General features: G+C 35.8%; 1 long non-coding RNA gene and 1 pseudogene across 1 annotated transcript in view; one reads left to right on the top strand and one right to left on the bottom strand.

The window, feature by feature from the left end:
• The window catches only part of LOC132508002 (uncharacterized), a 429503-nt gene that overhangs the window by 253752 nt on the left and 162173 nt on the right, over positions 1 to 13578 (top strand). The gene's annotated exons all lie outside the window — the stretch shown is intronic.
• LOC132508065 (small ribosomal subunit protein uS10-like) lies at positions 11742 to 12095 on the bottom strand (annotated as a pseudogene).

The raw sequence follows: 13578 nt of genomic DNA, 5'->3' as shown, positions 1-13578 counted from the left end.
GTCACAAATCAATTCCTTGATATAAGTTAGAATAATACTTTTATCTATTAACTATACCTCAGATGTTACTTTCACCTCTCATATAACTTATGACTTGAGAATGTGAGAAGATTTCATTGCTTCTAGAGCTAAGTGAAATACAATATTCAGTGAGGTCATAACATTCCACGCAGGAATCCATTCTCTGGCTTCAGTAGTTATAATAAACACGCTAAACTACGTCTATAACACATGACGAAGCTCTTTACAAGGTTACTTTATGCTCCTTTCATTGATATTGCTCCTTACCACCTGTAAGCATGGCATAGGTGGGTAGGTCCCCTTGCAATTCCTGCCAGCCTAATCAAATGTATACTTTAAAACCTCATATCTCCATCTTGTTTTGCAACTGGATAAAACTCAGTATGTTTTTAGGAAAAACTAAAAATAACAATCATCATCATCATCATAAGAGCAAAACAAGACAAAAATCTGAGCGCTGCCTTGTAAAGAAAGAACCTGGTACTGATATATCAGGTTGCACCCTCTTCCCCAGTCCTGATCATTTAGTTCCACCACAATCGCCATCACTCTCTTTCAGGGCAGACAGGGATACACTTACACCAATCTAAGGTAATCAGACTGCGTTAGAGCACAGGATCTACTTTCTACCTATTTAGAATGGGTGAATATATAAGTAGTGAAAATGCAGAAAAGGTATTCAGTGGGTATTATGTGGCCTATCTGGATGAACATAAAGTCAAAATTTGGCAAATGGCTGTTCAATTTGGATTATAATTTGTCCAAATGCTATTTGCTTTTTAAGACCTAACTCAAATTCTGTATCCTCCATGAACCCCTTCCTGGTTTCCTCTCCCTGTCTCCACTCAGGTAAATATAATAGTTCTCCCTCTCAACCTACATGATTTTTCTTAGCACTATTCCACATTATGTAATGGTTCTATGTGTTTATATCACTAAGTATAGACACTGAAATATATGTTAAATATTCTATGAATAACTAGTGAAAATTATTTACATTTTTAAAAAGCAAATGATTATCAGCCAGGATTCTAAATTGTAAGTAACAGATATCTGGCTAAAGGAAGCAAAGGTTAATTTGTGAAAAACATATTGAAGGTCTCTTGGAAAGATATTTGGAGAAACAAGCTTGGGAATAAAGAGCAACCATGGGTCCTGGAGAGGAGGAGCCATAGCAGGAAAGTGGTCAGCATCCCACTCTACAATAAAAGACCCCTGCTTTTCCCTCCTGAAAATGCCCTCACAGAAGACTGCACACAGTGAGATAGGGGTAATTCTCAAGATGAAGAAAAGAAAGGAAGGTCAGGGGGAAGAAGGGAAAGAGAGAGGGAGAGAGTGAGTGAAATATCAGAACGGCCAAAATAAAAAAATAATGGAAATACTGAACGCTGACTGGGATTCAGGGAAATTGAACCACTCATGCATTATTGATGGGAATGCAAGATGGTACAGCCACTCTGGTAAACAACTTGGCAAACAATTCTTATAAAACTAAACATGCAACTACCATATGACCCAGCATTTGCACTCTTGGTTATTTACCCCAGAGAAATTGAAATTTATGGTCACCTAAAAATCTGAACAGGAATGTTCATAGCAGCTTTATTCATAATAGCCCCAAAATGGAATCAGCCCAGATGTCCTTCATCAGGTGAATGGTTAAAGAAAGCATGCGCAGACATGCTGTGGAACACTACCAAGCAGTAAAAGGAATGAACTCTTAATATATGCAATAACTTGGATGAATCTTCAGGGACTTATGCTGAGTTAAAATAGCCAGTCCCAAAAGATTACATACTGCATGATTCCACTTATGTAACATTTTTAAAATGACAATTTTTAGAAATGGAGGACAGATAAATCGTTGCCAGAAGTTAAGGACGTGGTGGGAAATGGGCAAAGGATGGAAGGACATGGACGTGGTTATAAAAGGGCACAGGAGGGATCCCTGTGGTATTGGATCTGTTTGGTATTTTTGACTGTGGTGGTGGATCCACAAACATACATGCGTGATCAATTTTAATGTAATCTTAATACACACACAAATGAGTCTAGGTAAAACTGGGCAATTCTAAATAAACTCAGTGAATTGTATCACTATCAGTATCCTGGTTTTGATGTTATACTATAGTTTTACGAAACGTTAGTGTTGGAGGAAAATGCGCAACACACACAAGGGGTCTCTCCATTATTTCTTTCAACTGCATGTGAAAGAAAATTCCCTTAATAGAAATTTCAACTCAATGCACACACACACACACACACACACACACACCCCATTATTAAACACCAAGTAGGTGGCGAAAATTCATCTCCCTGCTAGCAGCTGAAGGATAATAGTGTAACAGTACAGTATAAATAATATAGTAATAATATAGTAAATAATATAGTATAGTAAAAGGGACAGGTGAATTACTAATTTCCAAAGAGTATGAAAAGTGCTATAGTTACAAGTTTGTGCCACAGGCTGTGGAAGATGGAGGGCCTGCAACAAGCGAGGAAGGATTCACAGAGGGGTTGACATCTTTGCCAGACTGCAAAACCAAAGCTGAAGCTAACTAGATGGTTGGAAAAAGAACAGGGCTGAAGGACTAGCGCGTGGAAAGGCAGGAAGCCTGGAAGATACGGAATGTTTAGGGAATGGCTTTGAGAGTGCTGAAGCTTCAGGTGGAGTCACAGGAGCCCCAACCATAAACAGGATTGTACTCTGTCCTGAGAAGTTGTCATTGGGTCCTTGGGCAACCTATGAGCCAACCAAGAGAGTGAACTGGTTGTGTCACCTTAGCTGAGTGTCACGACCTGAGGGAAATCTCATTTAAGTCTTGATGCACATCAGTAAAATAGGGATAACACTGTTGTGAAGATTAAGTAGACATAATTAACTATGTTACTAATGATTCATTAAGTGGACATACATCTAAAGCGTTTAACATTGTATTCAATAAATATGAACTCAGTAGGAAGAAGAGGAGGAGTAATAGTAGTTACCGTGCTGAGACCTGCAGGAACCTGAAGGACCACAGGTGAGGTAGTGATGCTGGAGTGAATGGAAGGTTGCATAACAGACACGGTGAGGACACAGTGTAGCACCTCTGAGAGGCAGAAGGAGCGAGGGGAATTATCCTGTGGAGAGAAGCATAAGGTGTCACCAAGGAAGGAAAACTAGAATATATTAAGTGCCTACCATGTACTTTATGATATTAGCTCATTTATTCTTCACAACAGCTCTATTAAGACAGGTATTATTATTCCCACCATGTAGTAGAGGAAACTGAGACTCAAAGGTAAACTTGCCAAAGATTATATAGGTAGTAAGTGAAAGAACTGAGATTCAAAACCGGGTCTTTGTGTACAATGTCCCTGCTCTTCCCACTACACCAGTTAAATCATTTCCAAGTCTTAGTAAATGGCCCATAAAAAAAAGTTCACCATCAGTAATAAGTAATTCTATACAACAACTAATTCTCTATGACTAATAGGGTTTTTATGCCTCTCAGCTCCCCATTCCCCCAAATCACTCTGTTAGAAAAAGAATAGGAAAAAAGTCAACAGGAAAGGAACACGTAATTGATTATGATTATAGCTGGCATTCTAGATGTAGAAAAGATAAATGATTATCCAAGTTGAAGCTGAATGTTTGATAGCACCTTATACTGTCATCCAGTAACAATTACCCCTCAGCTCTTACCTTTCTCCAGTTAAAATCCCTTAATGGTTTAAACATAATCTCCCAAGCTACACACCAAATTAAAACACAAATATCTAGGAATTTGAAGGAGGAAATTCATAGGGAGTGAGGAAATAATGGCGGTCAGCTCCTTGGCTTTTACCCTAGCTGGGTTCAAACCTTTCATTCCATGTTAATTTACCATTTAGAGCCCAGGTAACAAATCTACTTAATCTCTAGGTAGTATATAGACCAGGAAAAAAAAATCCTAGCAATGATTCTCTTTAACTACTTTCTACTACAACAAACACTAAAATCTGTGATTTGCGATTTATCTATTTTGCTTTCTCTGAACTGCAGAGATATATGTTTAAGATATCTTATTCTCCTTGGTATTTTATATAAAATACTTATATCTGGACATCCCTTCCCTCCTGTGGCTCATCCACCCGCCTTAAAGTGATTCTGATTTAATCGTCTGGGGTGGAGATCAGAAATTAAACTTTGTTTAAAGTTCTCTCCATGTGATTCTAATGTGCATGCAGGCTGAAAACCACTGCACTAGACTAGAATCTCCAAAAACTATGTCAGCTTTATTTATCACACATCTCCAGTACTGTTCAGACAAGTGATAAAAACTCAGTAAAGGGACTTCCTTGGTGGCGCAGTGGTTAAGAATCCACCTGCCGATGCAGGGGACATGGTTCAAGCCCTGGTCTGGAAGATCCCACATGCCGCGGATCAACTAAGCCTGTGCACCACAACTACTGAGCCCGTGAGCCACAGCTACTGAAGCCTGCACATCTAGAGCCCGTGCTCTGCAACAAGAGAAGCCACTTCAATGAGAAGCCCATGCACTGCAACAAAGGGTAGCTTCTGCTCGCCACAACCAGAGATAGTCCGCGTGCAGCAACGAAGACTCAACACAGCCAAAAATAAATAAATTAATTAATTAAAAAAAAAACTCAATAAGACAAATTGTTGCTCTCAAGGCACTTATCATCTAGAGCTTAGTTGTCTAATATGACAGTCACCAGCCACATGTGGCTACTTAAATTTATATTTAAATTAAAGTTAAATTAATTAAATTTCACCTCCTCAGTCATACTAGCCACATTTCAAGTGTTTAATAGCCACATATGGCTAGTGGCTACCATATTGCACAGTACAGATACAGAACAGTTCCATCACTGTAAAAAGTTTTATTGGGTAGTGTAACCCTAGAGATTGTATTATTAGAAGAAATTTAAAAAAATAGATCTTAATTACATAGCTGTGGGATGTATAGAGCTACTGGTATATATAGCATACAGTACACTGCACCAAAATTATTTTACTATCTTTTATGTTATATTTTATATAAAGATAGTATCTTTACACACTACTGCACAAGAATTATTTTATCACGCTATTATCTTTATATAAATTTCTATGGCTATGCCAATCTATGTTTCTTTGCATAGATCAAAGAACTGTCAAGTTGCCTCACTTATCAAAACCTTTTACTACATACCTTTAAAAATATTTTTTAATAATTTAAGACTTATAGAAGAATTGCACAGATAATACAGAATGTTCCTGAATACTCTTTACCCATCTTTCTCTCAGGCTAATGTCTACATAACTATAGCTTATCAAAACATTTCACCCGTTTCTCCACTAAAGTCCCTTTTCTCTCCCAGGATCCAATGCAGTGTACCAGGCTGCATTTATTCATCATTTCTCCTAGTCTCCCCCAATCTGGGACTGTTTCCGTTTTTACTTTTTAATTTATTTATTTTTTGGTGTTTTTTTTTTCATGACATTGACACTTTGGAAGAGTGCTGGTCAGGTATTTTTGTAGGCTGACCTCAGTCTGTGTTTGCTGTTTTCTCATGATTAGATAGGGAATATGGACTGGGAGAAAGAATATCAGAGTCAAGTACCCTTCTCATGTATCGTATCATTATATCAGCCTGACTTACTACTGGTTAATAAGGTTAGTGCAGTTAACTTGATCACTTAGTTTTTTGTTCACTGCATGTTTTTCCTCTGTAAAATTCACTATTTTCCCCCTTTCCATACTTTATTCATTAGAAGCAAGTTACTAAATCTATGCCTGACCCAAGAGGAGGGGGAATGAACTCCACCTCCTGGAAAGGCAAGTATCAGGAAATTGTGGAAATGCGTTAAAACCACAATAGTGATTAATAAATATCATAGGAAAGATACACCGAGGCTGTGTAAATACTGTTTCTCTGTAAAGTTCTGCCCACTAATGTTAACATTCATCTGTGGATCACGCCTGTAACCATTATTACTAAGATGTTCTAATGGTCATTTTCTATTTCCCTCATCCTTTCTATATTTATTATTTGGAATTATTCTCTAAGGAAGATAAGTCCCTTTTCCTCCTTTTGTTTATTTATTCAATAATTTAATTGTATCAGTATGAACTCAGAGATATTGATTTTAGTTCTTAGGTTATAATCCAATATCATGTATTTTGTTGCTCAAATTTGTTCCAGGTTTAGCCATTGGAAGCTCTTACAGATTAGCTTCTGTGTTTTATTAACATACCTTTATCTGTCTTGTGGGTTGTTTTTCGCACTTCCTTGCTTTCTGGTGCTACAAGATGCCACAGATTCCTCTTGCATTTTCCTGATATAGCCCTAGAGTTAACTGTTCCTCCAAATTTTTTTTTGGCAGGTTGGTATTTAGAAACTAAGATCTGGGCGTTAGGTGTGCTCATGACTACTAGAGTGTCACTGCTTCTAGGCCCCCTCAGTGAAGTTAGGCTCCCCACCACTGCTTATTTTTAATTTCTTTCTCTGACAGGGAGAAACATGGTTCCCATCATCTACAATTAATTTAAGTATTTGCTCAACCCTCCTACACATGTAAAGTAGTTTCAGAATTGCTAACCAAATGAGAAACTAAATTTACTGACTAGAATACAATTTCTATGTACAGTTCTTTTTTGTCTTTAGCCTGAGAGTATCCAATCAAACACTCTTCCAAAGTAATTTAGGTCTGTTTCCTTTTCCCTACTCCCTCCAGAGAAGTTATGTCATACATTTGTAATACAGTTATAATACAGTTTATCTCAGTCTTCTTCCTGTCCTAGAATCTTCCAATATCCTGATTAATTTTCTAAAAAATTGCACTTTGTAGCCAACCCCTACTCCCTCTACAACATATAACAACCACTCATCTGTTTTCAATTCCAATAGTTTTACCTTTTCCAGAATGCCATGTATTTGTAATCATGATATACGTAACCTTTTGCGTCTGGTCTTTTTCACTTAGTAAAATGCAAGTAAGAGTCACCCATGTTGTTGTGTGAATCAACAGTTGAACAGTTGAATTAACAATTTCCTCCTTTTTTGCTGCTAGGTAGTATTCCATTTTATGTACACAGATTATTTATCTCTTTACGTGTGTTTCCAGTTTTTTTGTGATTTATGAATAAAGCTGTTATAAATATTCATATACAAATTTCTGTGTGAACGTACGTTTTCTATTTACTTGGGTAGATTTCAAGGAGTACGATTGCTGGGTAGTATGAAAAATAGACATATAACAATAAAAAAAACTGACAAACAATTTTCCAAAGTGACTGTATTACTTTGCATCATTTCTCACCAGCAATGAATGAGAATTCCTGGTGCTCCTTGCTAGCATTTGTTATTGTCAGGTTTTTGTGTTCTTGTTGTTTTAACCAATCTGTTAAGTGTGCAGTGGCATTTCATTTTTTTAATTTGTATCTCCCCAATGACTAGTAATGTTAAGGTTTTGCTGTCCATTTATCTTTGGAGAATATCTGCTCAGATCATACAGAATTTCTTCTATGTTTTCTTCTGGAATTTTTATATTTCTACATTTTACATCTATGATCTATTTTGAGTTAATTTTTGTGAAAATGTGAGGTTCATGTGTCCAGGTTCATTTTTTGCATATGGATGTCCAATTGTTCCAACACCATTTGTTGAAAAAACTATTCTTTCTCCAGTGAATTGTCTTTGCATCTTTTTCAAAAAATCAGTTGACTACATTTATGTGGGCCTAATTTTGCATTTTCTATTCTGTTCCATTGATCTGTATCTATCCTTTCACTATACTACACTGTCTTGATATTTGTAGTTTTATATTGATTGAGATCAGGTAGTATAGTCTTCCAACTCTGTTCTTCTTTTGTTCAAAATTGTTTTGTCTATTCTACGACTTAGTCTTTTCACATGAATTTTAGAATCAGTTTGTTGACATCTATAGAATATTTGCTGGAATCTTTATTGAGACTGTGTTGACTTGTTACACTGGGGATGAGCCTGGTATATATCCCCATTTATTTAGATCTTCTTTGATTTCTTTCATCACTATTTCATAGATTTTCATCATACAGATCCTGCACATATTTATTCTAGCTTTATGCATAAGTACTTCCTTTAGGGGAGGAGGTGCCATTGTAAATGCTATTCTAATTGTTCATTGCTAGTAAATAAGAATACAATCAACTGACCTTATATTTTGATACCATACTAACTTCTGTAATTAGTTCCAGGAAAGTTAGTGTAGATTCTTGGGTTTTCTACATCAACAGTCATGATGTCTATGAAATGAAACAGTTTTATTTCTTCTTTTCTCATTTATATCCCTGTTTTTATCTTTCCTGCCTTATTGCACTGGTTAGGATTTCCAAATAGTGTTGAATAGGACTGAGGAAAGAAAACATACTTGCCTCATTCTTGATCTTGGAAGAAAAATGTCATCTCTCACCATTCAACATAATATAGGCAATAGGTTTGTTTCTGAATTGGGGGCTTTTTTTGGGGGGGGGCGGTGTTTATCTTTTGGTTTTTTGGTAGATGCCCTTTACTAGGTTAAGGAAATTCCTTTATTCCACTAGTTTACTAAGTGTTTTTATTATGAAAGAATGTAGACATTTATTAAATGCTTTTACAGCATCTATTGAGATGATCATTTGGTGTTTCTCTTATAGCCTGTGAATGCATCAAATTATATTAATTGGTTATGAAATGTGAAACCAGCCTTGTATTTCTGGGATGAAATTCACTTGGTCATGATAGATTATAATTTTTATCCATTGCTGAATGCAATTTGCTCATATTTTATTGGGAAATTTTGGTCTATAGTCATAAGATATTGCTCTGTAGTCTTCTTTCTTTGGTTTTGGTATTAGAGTAATGTTGGCTTGTAGAATGAATTATTAAGTGTGCCCCTTCTATTCTCTGGAAGAAAATTTGAGGAACTGGCATTATTTCCTCCTTGAATATTTGGTAGAACTTGTCAGGGAAACTATCTGGGTCAAAAGTTTTCTTTTTTGAAAGGTTTTTCACTATAACTTCAATTTTGTTCATTGATATGGGATTTTTCAGGTTATTTGTGCTTCTTTGGTGAGTTTTAATAGTTTGTGTCTATCAAGGAATTGATTCATTTCATCTAAACTGTTAAATTGATGAAATTAAAGTTGTCCACATACAATATCTATCCTTTAATGTCTGTGAAACCAGTAGTGATATCTCCCATTTTCTTCCTGATATTACTCCTCTTCTCTTCTTGATCAGCCTGACTAGAAGTCTATCAATTTTATGATGTCTTCAAAGAATCAGCTTTAGATTCCTTTGATTTTCTCTATCTTTTTCTGTTTCCAATTCATTGATTTCTCCTCTAATCTATATTATTTCCTTAGTTTTGGGCTTAATTTAATCTTCTTTTTCTAGTTTCTTAAGGCAGAAACTCAGACTGTTGATTGGAGATATTAAGTATTTAATGCTATAAATTTCCCTCTAAGCACTGCTTTAGGGGCATCTCACAACTTTCGATACCTTGTATTTTCATTATCATTCAGTTCCAGATACATTTTAAAAAATAAACTTTTAATTTTACAATTTCAGGTTCACAGAAAATTATGAAAATAATACAAACAGTTCTCATATACCCCACACCCAATTTCCCTTATTATTAACATCTTATATTAATGGTACATTTGTTTGGGGCAACTATGAATAAAGCTGCTACAAACATTCATGTGCAAGCTTTTGTGTGAACACGTTTTAAAATCAACTGGATAAATACCTAGGAGTTTGATCTCGAGGTTGTATAAGACGACTATGTTTAGCTTCTTAAGAAATTGCCAAACTGTCTCTTGAAGTAGCTTTATCATCTTGCATTCCAACAAATAATGAGAGTTCTTGTTACTCATCCTTGCCTGCAATTGGTATTGTCAGGGTTTTAAAAAAAAAATTTAACCATTTGAATAGGCATGTAATGATATCTTGTTTTAATGTGAAATTCCCGAATGACAAACGATGTTGAGCATCTTTTCATATGCTTATTTGCATCTGTATATTTTCTTTGGTGAGGTTTCTGTTAAGATCATTTGCCCTGTTTTAATTGGCTTATTTATTTTCCTATTATTGAGAGTTCAAAATATTTTAAAATTTCCCTTGAGACTTCCTTTTGGATTCATGGCTTATTTAGAAATGTATTGTTTAATTTCCAAATATTTGGAAATATTCCACCTATCTTTTATATTGATTTCTAATATAATTCCATAATGATCTGAGAACATACTTGGTATCATGTCTGTTCTTTTAAATTTGTTAAAGTTCACTTTGTGACCCAGAATATGGTTCATGTTAGTGAATGTTCCATGTGCACCTAAGAAGAATGTGTATTCTGAAGTTCTTTGGTGGAGTGATAATGTTAACTATGTCAAATTGGTTGACATAGTTGGTAGAACAAATCAGGTCATTTATATCCCTATTTTTTTTTTTTTTTTTTGCCTAACTGTTATATCAATAACTATAAAGGAGGGTTGGAGTTACCAATGATAATTATAGATTTGTCCATTTGTCCTCTCAGATTCATCAGTTTTTGCCTCATGTATTTTGAAGCTATGCTCTTAGGTGTGTATACCTTTAGGACTGTTAGGTCCATTTGCAGAACTTACCACTTTATCATTATGTAATGTTCTATTTTATTTCTGATAATATTCTTTTTCTGAAGTCTATTTTGACTGAATTTAATGAAAACCCAGTTTTGGCTTTTCTGGGGGGAGACAGGCCACAGTGTTTGACTGGTACAGGTATCCTCCCGTTTATAACACTTCCCTTTTATGAAAGCCCTACATTAGTACCTGTTTTTGCTGATTAAGAAATCTGAAGAGGATTTTTGCTCTTCTGAAAAAAGGCAAAAGTCAAAAGGGGAGAAGGAAGAGATAAGGGGCAAGATAGGGGTAAGGGATTAAGATACACAAACTACTATGTATAAAATAAATAAGCAACAAGGATATATTGTAGAGCACAGGGAAATACAGCCATTATTTTGTAATAACTTTAAATGGAGTACTGTCTATAAAAATATTGAATAACTATGTTGTACACCCAAAACTAATATAACATTGCAAACCAACTATACTTTAATAAAAAAATAAATAGCGTTCAGCATTATTTTGCAGCATAGAGGCAGTGCACCCCCAGCAGAGAGAGTGGCACTACCAAGCTCCTTCCCAAGGAACTACACTGAGCATCTCAGCCTCAAGCCACCATAGCTTTGAACTGTGTGACCATCTGTGCTTTATCTTGATTTATTTTTTGCATCTGTTAGCAAGATGTGTCCTAAGGTAATTACTTCTTTGCTTTAAGCCATTTTGGCTTACGAAAGGTTTCATAGGAACACTCTACTTTTGGATAGCCGGGGGTGGGGGGTGCCTGTATATGCTTTTACTTTTAACCTATCTATGTCTTTATATTTAAAGTGAGTCTCCTATGGACAACATGTAAGTGAGTCTTCTTTCTAAATTCAGTCTAGCAACCTGCCTTTTTACTGATGTATTTAGACATTTAAAGTGATTATTGTTATGGTTGGCTTAAAATCTACTATCTTGCTGGCTGTTTTCTATTTGTTCCATTTGGCCTTTCTTGCTTTTTTGTTCACTTTCTGCCTTTTCTGAATGACTAAGCATTTTACGATCTATTTTATCTCCTACAATGACTTATTATTTATACCTCTTTTAAAAATGATTAATAATCAATTTATTAAAATAGTTGATTTAAGCAACTACAATGATGACCTCAATCTCTAATCCTGGCTCAATGATAGAAGTAATCTGCTTAACACTCTCAGGAGGATTGTCCAAGTCAATGAGTCACTATGAATCCTCACCGGGAAATGCTCCCAAGTCTTAGAACCTTCACCACAAAGAGTTTATCTCACAGTGATAATAAGTCCTGGTAGACATCCGAAACAGTCCTTTCACTTTAAGGTCCTTTTCCTTCGAGCCTGTGATCAAATCAGCACACACCTTCCCCAGGGATTTTACATGGCGGACAGTTAGGGTAATTCTTACTCAGTGAACCACCCCTTCTGGGTCCACTGGTGTAGTTCCAGTAGCTTTAAAAGCCATGGCTGCCACACGGCAGGAGCATAACTTTGTGACTGACTTCTTCCTCAGCAAGAAGGAACTGTGGTGAGTCAGGAGCAGTGGCCACAGTATCTTCCTTACGGAGGCTTGATACATTTTTTAACACTTAACTTTTTAATGGTTAATGAGTTTTCCTTCAAATAGTATTATGTCATTTCATATACAATGTAACAGGACATTCTCAAGTCCTCCCATTCCTTGTGTCACTGTGGTCATACATTTCACTTTTATTTATGGAATAAACACATTATTACAAATTTTGCTTTAAATAGTTAGCTTTTACAGCAACGAAAAATTAAAAATATATTCCATTTTAGCTTCATTCTTCATTCTTTGTATAAATCCAAGTATCTGGTATCATATTTCTTCTACCTGAAAAACTTCCTTTAACATTTCTTGCAGAGTAGATCTGTGCTAACGAGTTACCTCAAGTTTTTTTTGTCTGGGAAAGGCTTTGTTTCTGCCTCACCTTTGAAAGATATTTTTCACTGGATATAAGTCAGGTTATTTTCCTTTTCAGAACTTTATAGACATCATTCCATTGCCTTCTTATTTACATGGTTTCTAGTGACAAGTCTGCTGTAATTCTCTTCCTTGTTCATTAATGTAACATTAATTTTTCCTCTGGCTGCCTTCAAGGTTTTCTCTCCGTCTTTGGCTTTTGGGAGTTAGAATATGATGTTCATAGGTGCTGAGTTTTTAAAAAATTCTTACTCATCTTCAAATATTTTTTCTGCCCTCTTCTCTTTTTGTTCCCCTGGAGTTCCATTTATGCATGTTAGGTCATTTGGTATTGGCCTTTAGCCCTTGGATGCTCTCTTTTTTATCATTCTTTTTTTTTCTCTTTGTGTTTCACTTTGTGTAGTTTCTGTCGATCTATCTCCGTTTTCAAGCTCATTGGCTCTTCACCTACCTCAAATCTACTGGTAAAATATTTGAAAGCATTCTTCATCTCTCTTACTGAATTATTCTTTTCTAGGATTTTCATTTTTATAATTTCCATGTCTCTGCTAAAAGTATCTACTCAACCATGCATGTTGTCTACCTTTTCCATTAGAGCCTTTAACATATTAACCATAACTACTTTAAATTCCCCATTGGATAGGTCCAACATCTAAGTCATATCTGAGTCTGGCTCTGCTGACTCCTTTGTCATTTTAAACTGTGGTGTTTTTTCCCCTCTTTGTATGCCTAAAGTTTTTTGTTTAAAGTTGGATGTACTGTACAAGACAATAGATACTGAGATAAATAATTGTTATACGTGGAGATGGGCACACCTTTCCTTCTGTTGGGCTGTTAATATAGGGGTTCATGCCCATCAAGTCAGGAGTTGGGCTGGGTTTGAAGCTTGCTTCCTGCTTGGCTCTGGGTCTCCCACCTGGTTTATGTTTTCTTCCTTTGTGCAACAGACAGAGATTCTCTCTCTTGCAGCTCTCCCAGCTGAATTCCACTCTTAATTTTATTT

This window comes from Lagenorhynchus albirostris, chromosome 17 (genome assembly GCF_949774975.1).
Source record: "Lagenorhynchus albirostris chromosome 17, mLagAlb1.1, whole genome shotgun sequence".
Taxonomy (NCBI): Eukaryota; Metazoa; Chordata; class Mammalia; order Artiodactyla; family Delphinidae; genus Lagenorhynchus; species Lagenorhynchus albirostris.
Note: the sequence above shows the minus strand (reverse complement) of the source record. Positions and strands in the feature narration are given on the sequence as shown.